Below are 13,730 nucleotides of genomic sequence, written 5' to 3' on the forward strand. Positions count from 1 at the left end.
AATATAGTAATCATTTAAATACCATTATATTTAAAAACATAGAAAGCCACTTTTAATTTTTCCACCATTAAATATTTTACAGGACATTTCAAAGAGCAGTTAAATTAAACTTTAACATACAAATAATGTATTTTACATATGAAGTTTTAAGAGAAACAATCATGGAAACCAAATGTGATGCTCTGAACTCATGGTTATTAGAAAATTAAAATGAATGATAAAGTTTTATAAACTTGTAAAAGTAATTCACTTTTGATGTAGAAACTCCCCGCCAAAACATAGAAAAGAATAATATAAATATCCAGAACTGTTCTCTGGATATTTAGCTCCACTACTTATTATTGTGTATCTTTTAAAAAATAAAACTGAGATAATGTGGTTTTGTGAAATTTCATGTCATCATCTTTCACTTATATATTTTTTGTTTTAAATTTTTTACTGTTTATATGTTACAATTGACTTTCTTAAGGTATAGAGTTTTGTGAATGTTAACGGATGTTTACATTCTTATTACCATTACAAACAATATAGAACAGTTTCATCATGCCAAAAAAACCTCCCTTATATACTTTATAGTCACACCCCCCTCAACCTATACATCCTGGCAACGACAGAAATGTTCTTCATAACTATAGTTTTGACTTTACGAATGTCATATAATTGGAATTATACCATATAAACTTTTGTGACTGGCTTCTGTCATTCAGTATAATGCCCTGATATTCATCCAAGTTGTTAAATATGTATCAGTGGTTCACTGCTTTTTATTGCTGAGCCGTATTCCATTACAGATGCGTGTACCAGTTTATTCACCTGTTGAAGGGCGTTTTCTCAATTTTGAAAATTATGAATAAAACTGCTACAAGCATTCATGTACAGATTGTTGCGTGAACCTGATTTTAGTTTTCTAGTGTAAATACTTAATGGGATTGTTGAATCATATGGTAAATACATGTTTAACTTTATAAGAAACTGCAAAACTGTTTCCCAGAAGAGTTGTACCATTTTATATTACATCTCATGCAACAATGAATGAGAGTTCAGTTACTTTGCATCATCCTCACCAGCACTTGAAATTGTCAGTATTTTAAAAAATTATTGAGATTCTAATAAGTATACAGAGGTATCTCATCATAGTTTTAATTTCAGTTTCCCAAATAGCTAATGATATTAAATTTATTTGTTTGCTATTCATGTATTTCCTTATTGAAATGTTCATCCAAGTCTTTTGACCACTGTAATTGGGCTATTTGTTTTCTTACTGTTGAGCTTTGAGAGTTCTTTATATATTCTGGATACAACACCTTTGCTGGATATGTGACTTGCAAATATTTGCTCCCATCATACAGCTTGTCTTTTCAGGGTCCTAATAGTGCCTTCTGAGGAACAACAGTTGATGAAGTTACCAATTTTTAAAAAATGGATCATGCTTTTGGTGTCTAGTTGGAGAATTCTTTGTTAATCCAGGTCACAAATATTTCCTCCTATGCTTTCTTCTAAAAGTTTGATAAAAGTTTTACATTTTATATTTAGATCTATGATTTATTTTAGTTAATTTTGAGAGTAATGTATGAGGTTTAGTTTGAGATTCTTTGTGTGTCTGTGTGTTCATAGATGTCCATTGTGCCAACACCATTTGTTGAAAAACTATCCTTTCTCCATTGAATTACCTTTGTACTTTTGTCAAAAATCAGCTGGGCATATTTATATGGGTCTATTTCTGGGTTATATGTTCTGTTTCATTAATCTGTGTGTCTGTCCTTTTACTAATACCATAATTTCTTGATTAGTTATAGCTTTGGGGATGGCAAACCACAGTCCCTAGGCCAAATCCAGTTCATACATATTTTATTAAATAAAGTTTTATTGGAATACATTCTTTTTATATTATCTATGGCTGCTTCCTTGCTATGATGACAGAGTTAAGTAGTTGTGACACACTATGTGACCTGCAAAATCAAAAATCTTTACTAAATGACCCTTTATAGAAAATGTTTGTCAGCTCCTGCTTTAGCAGAAGTCCTAAGATCATGTTTGATTCTTCCAACATTATTTCCCTTTTTCAAAATGTTTTTTGTTATTCTAGCTTCTTTGTCTCTTTGTATAAATTTTAGAATCAGCTTGTTGATATCTTTAAAAAATTCTTCTGGGATTTTGATCAGAATTTTATCAAATCTTTAGATTAATCAGAAATCTTCAGATCAGTCAGGAGACAGCTGACATCTTTACTATATTGAGTCTTCAAACCATAAACACGTCTCTCCATTTATTTATTTATTTATTTGACAGAGTCTCACTCTGTCGCTCAGGCTGGAGTGCAGTGGCAGAATCTTGCCTCACTGCAACCTCTGCCCCCCGGATTCCAGGGATTCTCCTGCCTCAGCCTCTTGAGTAGCTGGGACTACAGGCACGTGCCACTGCACCTGGCTAATTTTTTTTATTTTGTATTTTTAATAGAGACAGGGTTTCATCATGTTGCCCAGGCTGGTCTCAAACTCCTGACCTCAGGTGATCCGCCCGCCTTGGCCTCCCCAAGTGCTGGGATTACAGGCATGAGCCACCATGCCCGGCCCATTTATTTTAATCTTCTTAAGTTTTTAGCATACAGATGGAATGTTTTCTTAGATTTATAATATTTCATTTATTTTGGAGCTACTGTAATTTAAAAAGCTTTTTTGGTTTTCAATTGTACATTACTAGTATATAGAAATACAATTGGGCCGGGGCGGTGTCTCATGCCTGTAATCCCAGCACTTTGGGCGGCTGAGGCAGGCAGATTGCCTGAGGTCAGGAGTTCGAGACCAGTCTGGCCAACATGGTAAAACCCCATCTCTATTAAAAATACAAAAAAATTAGACGGGTGTGGTGGCATGCACCTGTAATCCCACCTACTAGGGAGGCTGAGGCAGGGGAATTGCTTGAACCAGGGAGGTGGAGGTTGCAGTGAGCCAAGGTCGTGCCATTGCGCTCTAGCTGGGCGACAGAGTGAGATTCTGTCTCAAAAAAAAATAAAAGAAAAGAAATACAATTGATTTTATGTGTTGACCATATATCTTGTGACCTTGCTAAATGCACTTACTAGTTGTAGGAACCTTTTGTCTGCAAAAGGGATGGTTTCATTTCTTGTTTAGTGCAGTGTTGCATAAGAGTGGTAAAAGTGGACATTTTTACCATGTTTCCAATCTTACAAGGAAAACATTCAGTCTTTCTCTATCAAGTAGGATAACAGCTATAGTATTCTTTTTTTCCTTCTTGGTAGAAACTCTCTATAGTTTGAGGAAGCCCCTTCTACTCCTAGTTTTCTTTTTTTTTTTTTTTTTTTTTAATCATGAATGGGTATGGAATTTTATCAGACATGCTTTTATACCAGTTGATTTGATCAGTTGATTTTTCTGATTTATACTTTTGAAATTGTGGATTCCATTAATTTTTGAATATTGAATAAGCTGTGCATTCCCAAGATAAATCCCACTTAATTCTGGTATATTATTATTTTATATATTGCTAAATTCTTAATTCTTGTTGAGGATTTTACTTCTATATTTATGAGAGACAGTAGTCTATAGTTTTTTTGTACTGTCTTTTTTTTTTTCTTTTTTAAAAAATTCCATGGGACTGCTTGATATCTTTTTTTGTACTGTCTTTGGGTAGTAGCCTCAAAATGAGCTGGGGTGTGTTGAGTCATCATCTTATATTTTCTGAAAGAAATGTGCACAATTGATAGTATATTTTTCTCTCAACGAATTCACCAGTGAAACCATAGGGACCTGGAGATACCTTTTACAGTTTTTTGTTTTGTTTTAAACTACAAATTTAATTCCTTTAATAGCCATAGGATTCAAATGATCTCTTTCATTTTCTGCCAGTTTGGCAGTTTGTGGCTTTCAAGGAATTATTCCATTCAAACTATGTTGTTAAGCTTATTTGCATACAGTAGTTCATGACATTATTTTTTATCTACTTAATGTCGGTAAAGTTTAAGATAATATACCCTCTTTCATTCCTGATATCAATAATCTATGTCTTCTTTTTCTCTTTGTCTGACTAGAGTTTTATCAATGTTGTTGATCTTTTCAAACAGGCTTTTGACTTCATTAATTTTTCTGTTTTCAACTTCAATAATATATGCTCTTTATTATTTCCTTTCTTCTGCTTCCGTTGAGTTTACTTTGCTTTTCTTCCTCTAGTCCCTTTAGATGGAAGTTTAGATTGTTGACTGAGGCATTTCTTCTTTTCTAATATAAGCATTTAATTGAATAAAATTCTTATTTTAAGCTGTGATTTTTTTTTCCAGTTTATAATCGTTTCTGATTTCATTAAGACCACCTCTTTGACCTATTATTTAGAAGTGTGTTAATTTCTAAGTGTTTGGAGAATTTTCTCTATTTCTGTTATTTATTTCTAATCTATTCCCATTATGGTCAGAGGACATACTTTGTGTATTCTTTTAGGTTTGTTTTATGACCCAGGATATGGTTCGTCTTGGTAAATGTTCACATACACTGCAAAAGGATGTGTGTTCTACTGTTGTTGGGTATGTTGAGAAAGGACTGATGCATATCTCAACAACTGATAGAACTAGTGACAGAAAATCATTCCACCCAACAACAGTAGGGTGGAATTTGCAAATGTAGATTTGTCTGTTCCCTTTGTGATCTCTATCATTTTTTTCTTATATATTATGTCATTCTCTTGTCAGATGCAAACACATTTAGAATTGTTATGCTTTCTTGATAAATTGACTTTTATCATCTTTTCCTTCTTTCCTAGTGTCCCAAGTTTCCCTCTGGTACCATTTACCTTATGTCTCAAGAACTTCCTTTAGTAATTCTTTAATAACGAATCTACTGGAAACATATTTGCTTAGTTTTCCTTCACCAAATTTGAAGTTTTCAGGTATTCTTTGTATATATATTTTTTCAGCATTGCGTTCTTTATCCTCTCCTTCTAGGGCTCTGATGTCATGAATGTTAGACCTTTTGGCATTGCCTCACAGGTCCCTCGGTTCATTTTTTTTTAAAAAAAATATGTTTTCTTTGTCATTCAGTGGATACTTTTGATTGATCTGTCTTCAGGTTCATTGACTTTCCTGTGTTACCTCTATTCTGCTACTATCAAACCTATCAATGAGTTAAAAAATTTTGTGGGGGCCAGGCATGGTGGCTCATGCCTGTAATCCCAGCACTCTGGCAGGCTGAGGTGGTTGGATCATTTGAGTTCAGGAGTTCGAGACCAAACATGGTAAAACCTCATCTCTACAAAAAAAAAAAAAAAAAAAAAAAAAAAAGCAAAAATTAGCAGGGCATGGTGGCATTCACCTGTAGTCCCAGCTCCTTGGGTGGCTGAGGCGGGAGGGTCGCTTGAGCCCAGGAGGTTAAGACTGCAGTGAGCTGTGATTGCTCCATTGCAATCTAGCTTGTGAGAGAGAATGAGACCCTGTCTCAAAACTTTTTTTTTTTTTTGGTTAATTTACTTTTGAATTCTTTGTTTCTTCTTTGTACCTTCTATTTCTTTTCGATACTTGTTTTTTGTTGTTGTTGTTGTTGTTGTTGGTTGTTTTTTTTTTAAGAGATGAGGTCTCACTAGTTGCCTAGGCTACCCTCCAACTCCTGGGCTGAAGTGATCTTCCTGCCTCAGTCTCCCAAGTAGCTGGGACTACAGGTGCATGCCACCATGCCTGGCTGGTTTCAGTAATTTTAATGATTGTTGGAGCTCCTTAAAGTTTGTCAGATAATTCCAACATTTGTCATCTCAGAGTTATTGTCTTTTGATAGTCTTTTCTCATGTGAGTTGAGATTTTCTTGCCGCTTTATATATCAAGTAATTTTTGGTATCCTGGACATTTTGAATATTTTAAGACTTGGTCTTGTTAAAATTCTGTGATGAATGTTATTTTTGTTTTAGCAAGCACTTATTATGTTTAGCTTCAAGTTACAGTGTTCCTTTGTGAGCTATGGTATGTCAGTTTACTTTTCAAAGCCTCTTTGCAGGGCTGTTTGTTGTGCTATTTGGTGATATTTGCAGTGCTCTCAGTGTGTGTACCATCCAGCAGCAAACATATAACCTGGGTGATAGTTTATCTATCAGTTTAGATCTCAAAGTATTTTATATACTGGTTAGAATCAGATCCACACATGCACACCTTGGGGTAAGCCCCGGAGTTTACAAACAATTTAATGGGGTTGTTTTCACAAGCTTTCATGTCTGCAATCTCCTTTGGTGCTTTCTGGATCCAGGAAGCTGCATCTTTCGTTACCTTATGCTTTCATGTACCTCCATGGTTGCACTTGACTCTAGGCCCAACTGGTGGTGAACTAAAGGAAAAGACACTAGTAAACTCGCCACAGGTTCAGAGGCACCTCAAATTCTTTTCTTCTTCCTCATTTCTTCTGTATTATTTACTTTTCAGAGTCCCCAAATAGCTGCTCCAATATATTCTACCTAGGATTTTTAGCTGCATTCAATGGGTGAGACAGGAGGAATGTGCTTACTCCATCTTACCTGGAACCAGAACCTGATAATCATGATTTTAAGTGAGTATATAGTATCTGTTATTTAGATATACTGTAATTTAGTCATTAATTCGCCATATATATTTTAGGTCATTCACTCATATAATAACAATGCGATTAACATTTTGTTTGTATTACAAAATGAAATTTAAAGTTATAGCATTTTAGGCTTTTGTTATATGTTGCTAAAATTAGTTTCTGAAAGATTGATGCTGATTTACAAATTTGACCATCAAAAGAATATTAACCACAATTGATTAAAACACATCAAATGATATTTAAAATCCATATGAACTTCCCCTCCCCTACTACCCAAAATAGTGGCCACTACTGGGGTTACTGGGTTAATTTATTATCCTAAAACTGATAAATCTAGGGAGGTTATCAAGCATTTACTCTGCCTTTCGAGGTAATTGAATCGTTGATAAGGAAACTTTTATTATGTATAGAAGTACTCAAACTTACAAATGCAGAAGGAGTTACAAAATTAGAAAATCATCATTTCACAACCCCTAATAAAATAATCTAGGCAATGTTTATCAGTGATTTCAAAAACATCAGGTGAAAGGTTGGTGGGGAAGTTTATAATGGAGAATTCCATTAATCAGTCTTTGTTTCCCTAAAAGACATTATATACCTCATGTTGTGATGTAATAAGAAGCCCACAGCACCATCTACTATATATTACTTGGGACACAAAGCAATAATTTCCCCAAATTTGCTTATAGAACCATAAGTAAGAAAACCAAATAATAAAAATGTATAAATATAGGGGATTTGCAGATGACATGTTCTCTTCTTCCTTGTTCCAGATATGCAGTGTATCTCTGGGAGGAAGCATACAAAGCTTGATGTACCTTGAACCATAGTTAATAGATATGGTCTGTAAGGAAAGTATTACATGATGGTGTGAAAGTGTGTCAGGGCATACTTAAGGAATTTTCTGGGGCTCTATCATATCTGCAGAAGGCAGTTCAGTACCCTTGTCTAGCTCTATTTTCAGTTGTGCATGAAACAGCAAGACAAAAACATCTATTATTTACTTATAATTTTTGCATGTATATATACATGACACCATATTCCTTATGTTGCTTTTCACTTTCCATAATTCCCTCTCTGAAAGTTTTAATTTCTTAACCTTTTTGTAACTTCTCCTTGACAGAGAAAGGTATATGAACCTAGATTCAAAGAATATGGCACAGAGATAATAAATAGACTCAAAGAAATAGTGAAAAATAGTAAAAGCAGACAGACATTTCTGGCTGTTCTGCAACAGCAGTATTTCATGATTTTGAAACACATATTTCAATATTTCATTATTCGCTAACAAAGCTGCAGGAGGTCCATATCTGAGGATAACTGCTTTCAGAAAGTAAAATAAAAAAAAGTCCCTTAAAGTGAATCAATTTAAAATGGGGTTGAAAACCATAGTAAATGGTGACAATGTAATTTGACTAAAAATAACAGGTAAAAATATATAGATAAGCTTATTTTATCTTGTATTAATAAAATATTATGTTACAATTTCAACTGTTCATAAATTCATTTTTTTTCTTTTTTTTTGGACATGGAGTCTTGCACTGTTGTCCAGGCTGGAGTGCAATGGCATGATCTTGATTCACTGCAACCTCCACCTCCTGTGTTCAAGCGGTTCTCCTGCCTCAGCCTCCTGAGTAGCTGGGACTACAGGCGTGTGCCACCACACTCAGCTAATTTTTGTATTTTATTTTAGTAGAGATGGGGTTTCACCATGTTGGCCAGGCTAGTCTTGAACTCCTGACCTCAAGTGATCTGCCTGCCTCAGCCTCCCAAAATGCTGGGATTATAGGCGTGAGCTGCTGTGCCCAGCCATCTGTGCATAAATTCTTAGATGGAACAAAGAGTCAGTTTGATCTGGAGAGTGGGGAATGGTTCTACTTTTTCAGACCAAATTGTCTTACAGTATGATATGGCATGTTTGACTTCATATTCAACTTGCACAGCATACAAGTTCAGAAAGAGGGCCATTTTTTTTCAAAAAGTATTTGAGGACTTAATTTTTCTGAGGGATTCTATTAATACTTTGATAAATTCATCTGCAGTTTTATTATTATTGTTGAATTTCTCTTTTTAAGTTAATTGGTCTCAGTGCCTTTTCCTGATTTACCAATAGTTTTACACGAGATCTGAACATTTAACATCTCTTTCATTGACTTCATGAATTTTAACATCTCTTTCATTGACTTCATGAAATATTGTTTTTGCAAGAATTTTAGTAGTTTTAAAATATGTTTGTATTGCTGTGTTGGGTATTTAAAGAGCTGACAGTCAGTGAAAATACTGATAAACTGATATTTCATAGGTGGAGATAAATGCTAGTCTTCACTGGGGAGGGATATTTGAATGGGGAGAGGACTGAGTTTACAAGTAGTTAACTTATTATTAAATATTTCATGTTATAAGGACTATTGTTCTATGTAAACTCGTAACTACAGGGTCTCAGATAATGAATATTTGGGTAAATACGAACCCCTATAGCTAAAAAATTATATCTTTGAATGCAACTTATGAAGTTTGAATGCTCTGAGCTTTGTGGGATAAAAGTACTATGCAAATAGTAAATGTCACATGAAGTCCACTAAAAAAGGTTAAGGATTTCAAAACATGTAATATAGATAAGGCTTTATACATGAAATTATACCTCATTTGACTTAGTTACTAAAAATAAAATGAAACATTCCAAGTGAAAACACTTCTTAAAATACATAAAATTTGGTGCTTTAGATTTTCTAAGGTTTCCATTTGTCTAGTTCTGGTGCTGGAGAACTAACTGCAGTTCCATAAAAGAGCTGTACATCTATAAAGCAGCTCATTTCCTTCCAGCTTTTCTTGAGACATATTAAAGCCACAATAAAATATAACTTCTCCTTCTCAATAAGCTTTAGTGGATCAGAAAAAGAAACTAAGAAAATAGGCCAGATTAAGCTGGAGAGAAAATGGAAATCTTTTTGTTCTTCAACTCCCATTGTCTTTCTCACATTATCAGTTTTCTTAAAAATAGCTATAGAGTCATTGAAAACGTGTAAACATCTTTAGATTGCCAAATTGATTATACCCTTTCATTTTTACGTTTTAAAAGAGCTTAAGATTATCTTCTTTGAAAAGATGTTTAAAATTAGACACATTTAATCATATACCAAGGCTTAGAAAAGGATATCTCTAGTGAGTTTCTGGTTTTATAGGCAGTAAACATAAAGCACCTGATGGGCACAATATGAACTTACAGTTTTATGTAATATACATTAAAGCTACCTTAAGAGCTCAACACACTGGAAATGCTTAGTATATTCTACATTTATTTCAGTTTAAGATACAGAAATGGACTTCCTAGACATACGCCATATGTTCTCCTCTCATGCCAAGTTAACAAGAATTAAAAGACTGAGATGAATAAACAAGGTCAACTTAGGCTGAGCCAAATTAGACAACAGAATAATTGTCAGATTTACTGTTGGCAGGGACAGTTTGTTTTGAGCCAATCTTCATGAATTATAGGCTGTAATTTTTTTTTTTTTTTTTTTTCTGGTAAATCTACTGCCAGGCATTCTGTTGACAATTTCTTTGTTTTGTAAACACTGAAAATTTTCATCCATTATATTGTTTATAGGCACACACCAGGATTCTGAATAGATGAGTATTTTTGGTTTGTTCCAACTTAAAGGAAAACTGCTTAGACATGATTCAAATAAAATCACGCCAAAATTTAACAACTTTTAACAAGATAGTATTTCATTTGGAGTTTCTTATGTATGAATTCAATACTGGTTCATTATAATAGCAGGAAACCAACCAATATTGTAGTTAATTTCTAACTGTAAATATCAAAGTAGATATATTTACTACAATACAAGGTTTATTTGTTCTACAATAAATAACTTTAGACCTTGGAAAGGATAATGTAATACAAATGAGAAAATTGAGGCAACCAGAGAAGTTGACTTATTTGAAATGTAAGAACTAGTTTAGGGCTGTACCTAATCTAATTATTTTTAATTTAGTCCTAGGATCATCCATTTTGTTTATACACTGTCTGACATGGTTTAGATCTGTGTCCTCACCAAATCAAATTTGACATATGTCAAATTGTAATCCCCAGAGTTGGAGGTGGGACCTAGTGGGAGGCGATTGGATCCTAGGAGTGGTTTCTCATGAATGGCCTAGCACTGTCCCCTTGGTGCTGTTCTTGTGATAGCAAGTAAGTTCTCATGAGATCTGGTGGTTTACAAGTGTGTGGCACCTCCTCCCAAACCCCTCTATTCCTCCTGCTCTGACCATGTGAAGTACTGGCTCCCCCTTTGCCTTCTGCCATGATTGTAAGTTTCCTGAGGCCTCCCCAGAAACCGAGTAGATGCTACTATCATGCCTCCTGTACAGTCTGAGGAACAGTGAGCCAATTAAACCTCTTTTCTTTATAAATTACCCAGTCTCAGGTATTTCTTTATAAGAATGCGAGGTCAGACCAATATAATGTTTAAGGTTTTAATTTGTTACACACAAATGTGTATGTATAAAGATATAATTTATAACAAAGGATCTAGAGAGAGGAATGGAGCAACACAGGAGCAAAGGTTTTGTATACTATTGTTGTTAAATTGATATTAAAACAAACTAAATGGTTATAAATTAAGATTTATAATCATCAAGTAAACCACAAAGAAAAAGCCTCCAAAGAAACTACAAGGATATTAAAATACCTACTTAACACAAGAGAAGGCAGTAAGTGAGGAATAAAGGAATAAAAAGCTACAAGAAATGTAGAAAATGACAGCAAAATGACTGATGTGAATCCTGACTTATTAGTAATTACATTAATAATAAATGGATTAAATCCTCCAATTAAAAGGCAGAGATTAGAACAATGAATTTAAAAATAATCACTTTTGAATCTTTTAAGATCTGTGACAGTATGTAAGAGACAAACTGAGAAACTTTAAAAGAGAATTTTAAAATATTGTTTTCTTATGTAAAGTAAGTGTCCCTCAATTCCTGTTGTGTTTTAGTCAGGAATGGGAGCTGAATTTTGTCAAAGGCTTTCTCAACATCTATATAAATAATTGTATGATTTTTATCAACCTTAGATCTATTTATATGGTATATGATATTTCATGGATTTGGTAACACTAAAACAACCTTGTATTTTCAGGGTGGATCCAAGTGTTGGATTTTTTTCACTAATATTTTACTTAATGTTTTTTACATGGATGATATTGGCTTGTCATTTTTCTGTGGAAAAGTTTTTCTTTATTTTCAGTGCTTTGGAATAATTTATACAGCATTGGGAATATCTGATCTTTGAAGGTTTGGTAGAATTCTAGCCGGTCATCTGGGCCTTTTGCTCTTTTACAGGGTAATTTCTTAATAACCTTGTCTATTTCTTTTGTGAAAACTGGTGTGCTTCAGATTTCTAAATTCAATGGCGGACACTTTTGGCAATCTGTATTTAACTAGTATATTATCTATTGTTTTCTAAGTTTTCAAATTCATTTGCACAGAAATTTGCAAAGTAGTCTGTTATGATTAAAAAGAAAAAACCCTCTCTTGTTTAAATAGTTAATTTCTCCCTCCTTCCTTCTGCCATTTCTTATTTTGTATGTTTGTGTTTTCTCTCTCTTTTTTTGATCAAGCTGGTCTATTTTGTTGTTTCAAAAACATTTGGATTTGATATCTTAATTACATCTACGGTTTTTTGTTTGTTTTGTTTTTTGTCTTCTACCTGAGGTGTCAGTAATCTATGGCTTATGGACTGGTTGCCTGTTTTTGTAAATAAAGTTTTTTGTTTTGCTTTGGAAATTTCTTTTTTTATTTTAATTTTAACTGTTTTATTTTGAGACAGAGTCTTGCTCTGTCACCCAGGCTGGAGTACAATGGAGCAGTCTAGGCTCAGTGCAACCTCTGCCTCTTGGGTCCAAGCAATTTTCCTGCCTCAGCCTCCCAAAGTAGCTGGGATGACAGGTGTGTGCCACCACACCTGGCTAATTTTTGTATTTTTAGTAGAGATGGGGTTTCACCACGTTGGCCAGGCTGGTCTCAAACTTGACCCTGACCTCGTGATTCGCCTGCCTCAGCCTCCCAAAGTGCTGGGATTACAGGAATGAGCCACTGCGCCTGGCTAATTTTTAATTTGTTGGATACATAGTAGGTGTATACATTTATGGGGTACATGAAATGTTGAGACAGGGTCTTGCTTTGTCACCCAGGCTGGAGTGCAGGGGCGCAATGAGCTCACTGAAACTTCTGCCTCCCGGGTTTCAGTGTGTCATGCCTCAGCCTTCCTGAGGTGTGTGTCACCACGACTGGCTAAATTTTTTGCATTTTTAGTAGAGATAGGGTTTTGCCATGTTTGCCGAGCTGGTCTCGAACTCCTGGCCTCAAGTGATCCACCTGCCTCAGTCTCCCTAAATGCTGGGATTACAGGCGTTAGCCACCGTGCCTGGCTGTACATGAGATATTTTGATATAGGTATACAATGTGTAATAAGCACATTAGGGCAAATGAGGTGTCCATCACCTAAAGCATTTATCATTTCCTTGTGTTACAAACATTCCAGTTATACTCATTTATTTATTTTTATTAAAATATACAATAAATTACTGTTGACTGTAATTACCCTGTTGTGCTATCAAATACTAGATCTCACTCATTCTATCTGACTGCATTTTTGTACCCATTAACCATCCCCGCCACCGTCAATTACCTTTCACAGCCTCTGGTAACCACTATTATATTCACTATCTCTATGAGTTCAAATGTTTTAATTTTTAGCTTCCCACAGATGAGTGAGAACATGTGAAGTTTGTCATTTTGTGCCTGGCTTATTTCACTTAACATAATGTTTTCCAGTTCCATGTAAATAAAGTTTTATTGGACCACAGCCACATCCATTCATTTATGTATTGTCTATGACTGTTTTTGTGCTACAACAGAGTTAAATAGTTGCAGCAGAGAACATATGGTCCATCAGCCTAAAATATTTACACTGAAGCCATTTAGGAAAAAAGTTTGCCAATCCCTTCTCTGCCTCATTAATTTCTGGTTTTATCTTTATTATTTCTTTCCTTGTGCTTTATTTTGGTTTAGTTTCTTGTTAATTTTTATTTATTTATTTATTTATTTATTTATTTATTTATTTATTTATTTATTTTGAGACGGAGTCTCGCTCTGTCACCCAGGCTGGAGTGC

At 34.4% G+C, this 13,730-nt stretch overlaps 1 long non-coding RNA gene across 1 annotated transcript in view; it reads right to left on the minus strand.

Moving 5' to 3' along the window:
• LOC108541938 (uncharacterized) overlaps positions 1 to 13,730 on the minus strand; it is an 86,356-nt gene that overhangs the window by 30,546 nt on the left and 42,080 nt on the right. The gene's annotated exons all lie outside the window — the stretch shown is intronic.

Source organism: Rhinopithecus bieti, unplaced genomic scaffold (assembly GCF_001698545.2).
Source record: "Rhinopithecus bieti isolate Rb0 unplaced genomic scaffold, ASM169854v2 scaffold_21419, whole genome shotgun sequence".
In the NCBI taxonomy this organism is placed as follows: domain Eukaryota; kingdom Metazoa; phylum Chordata; class Mammalia; order Primates; family Cercopithecidae; genus Rhinopithecus; species Rhinopithecus bieti.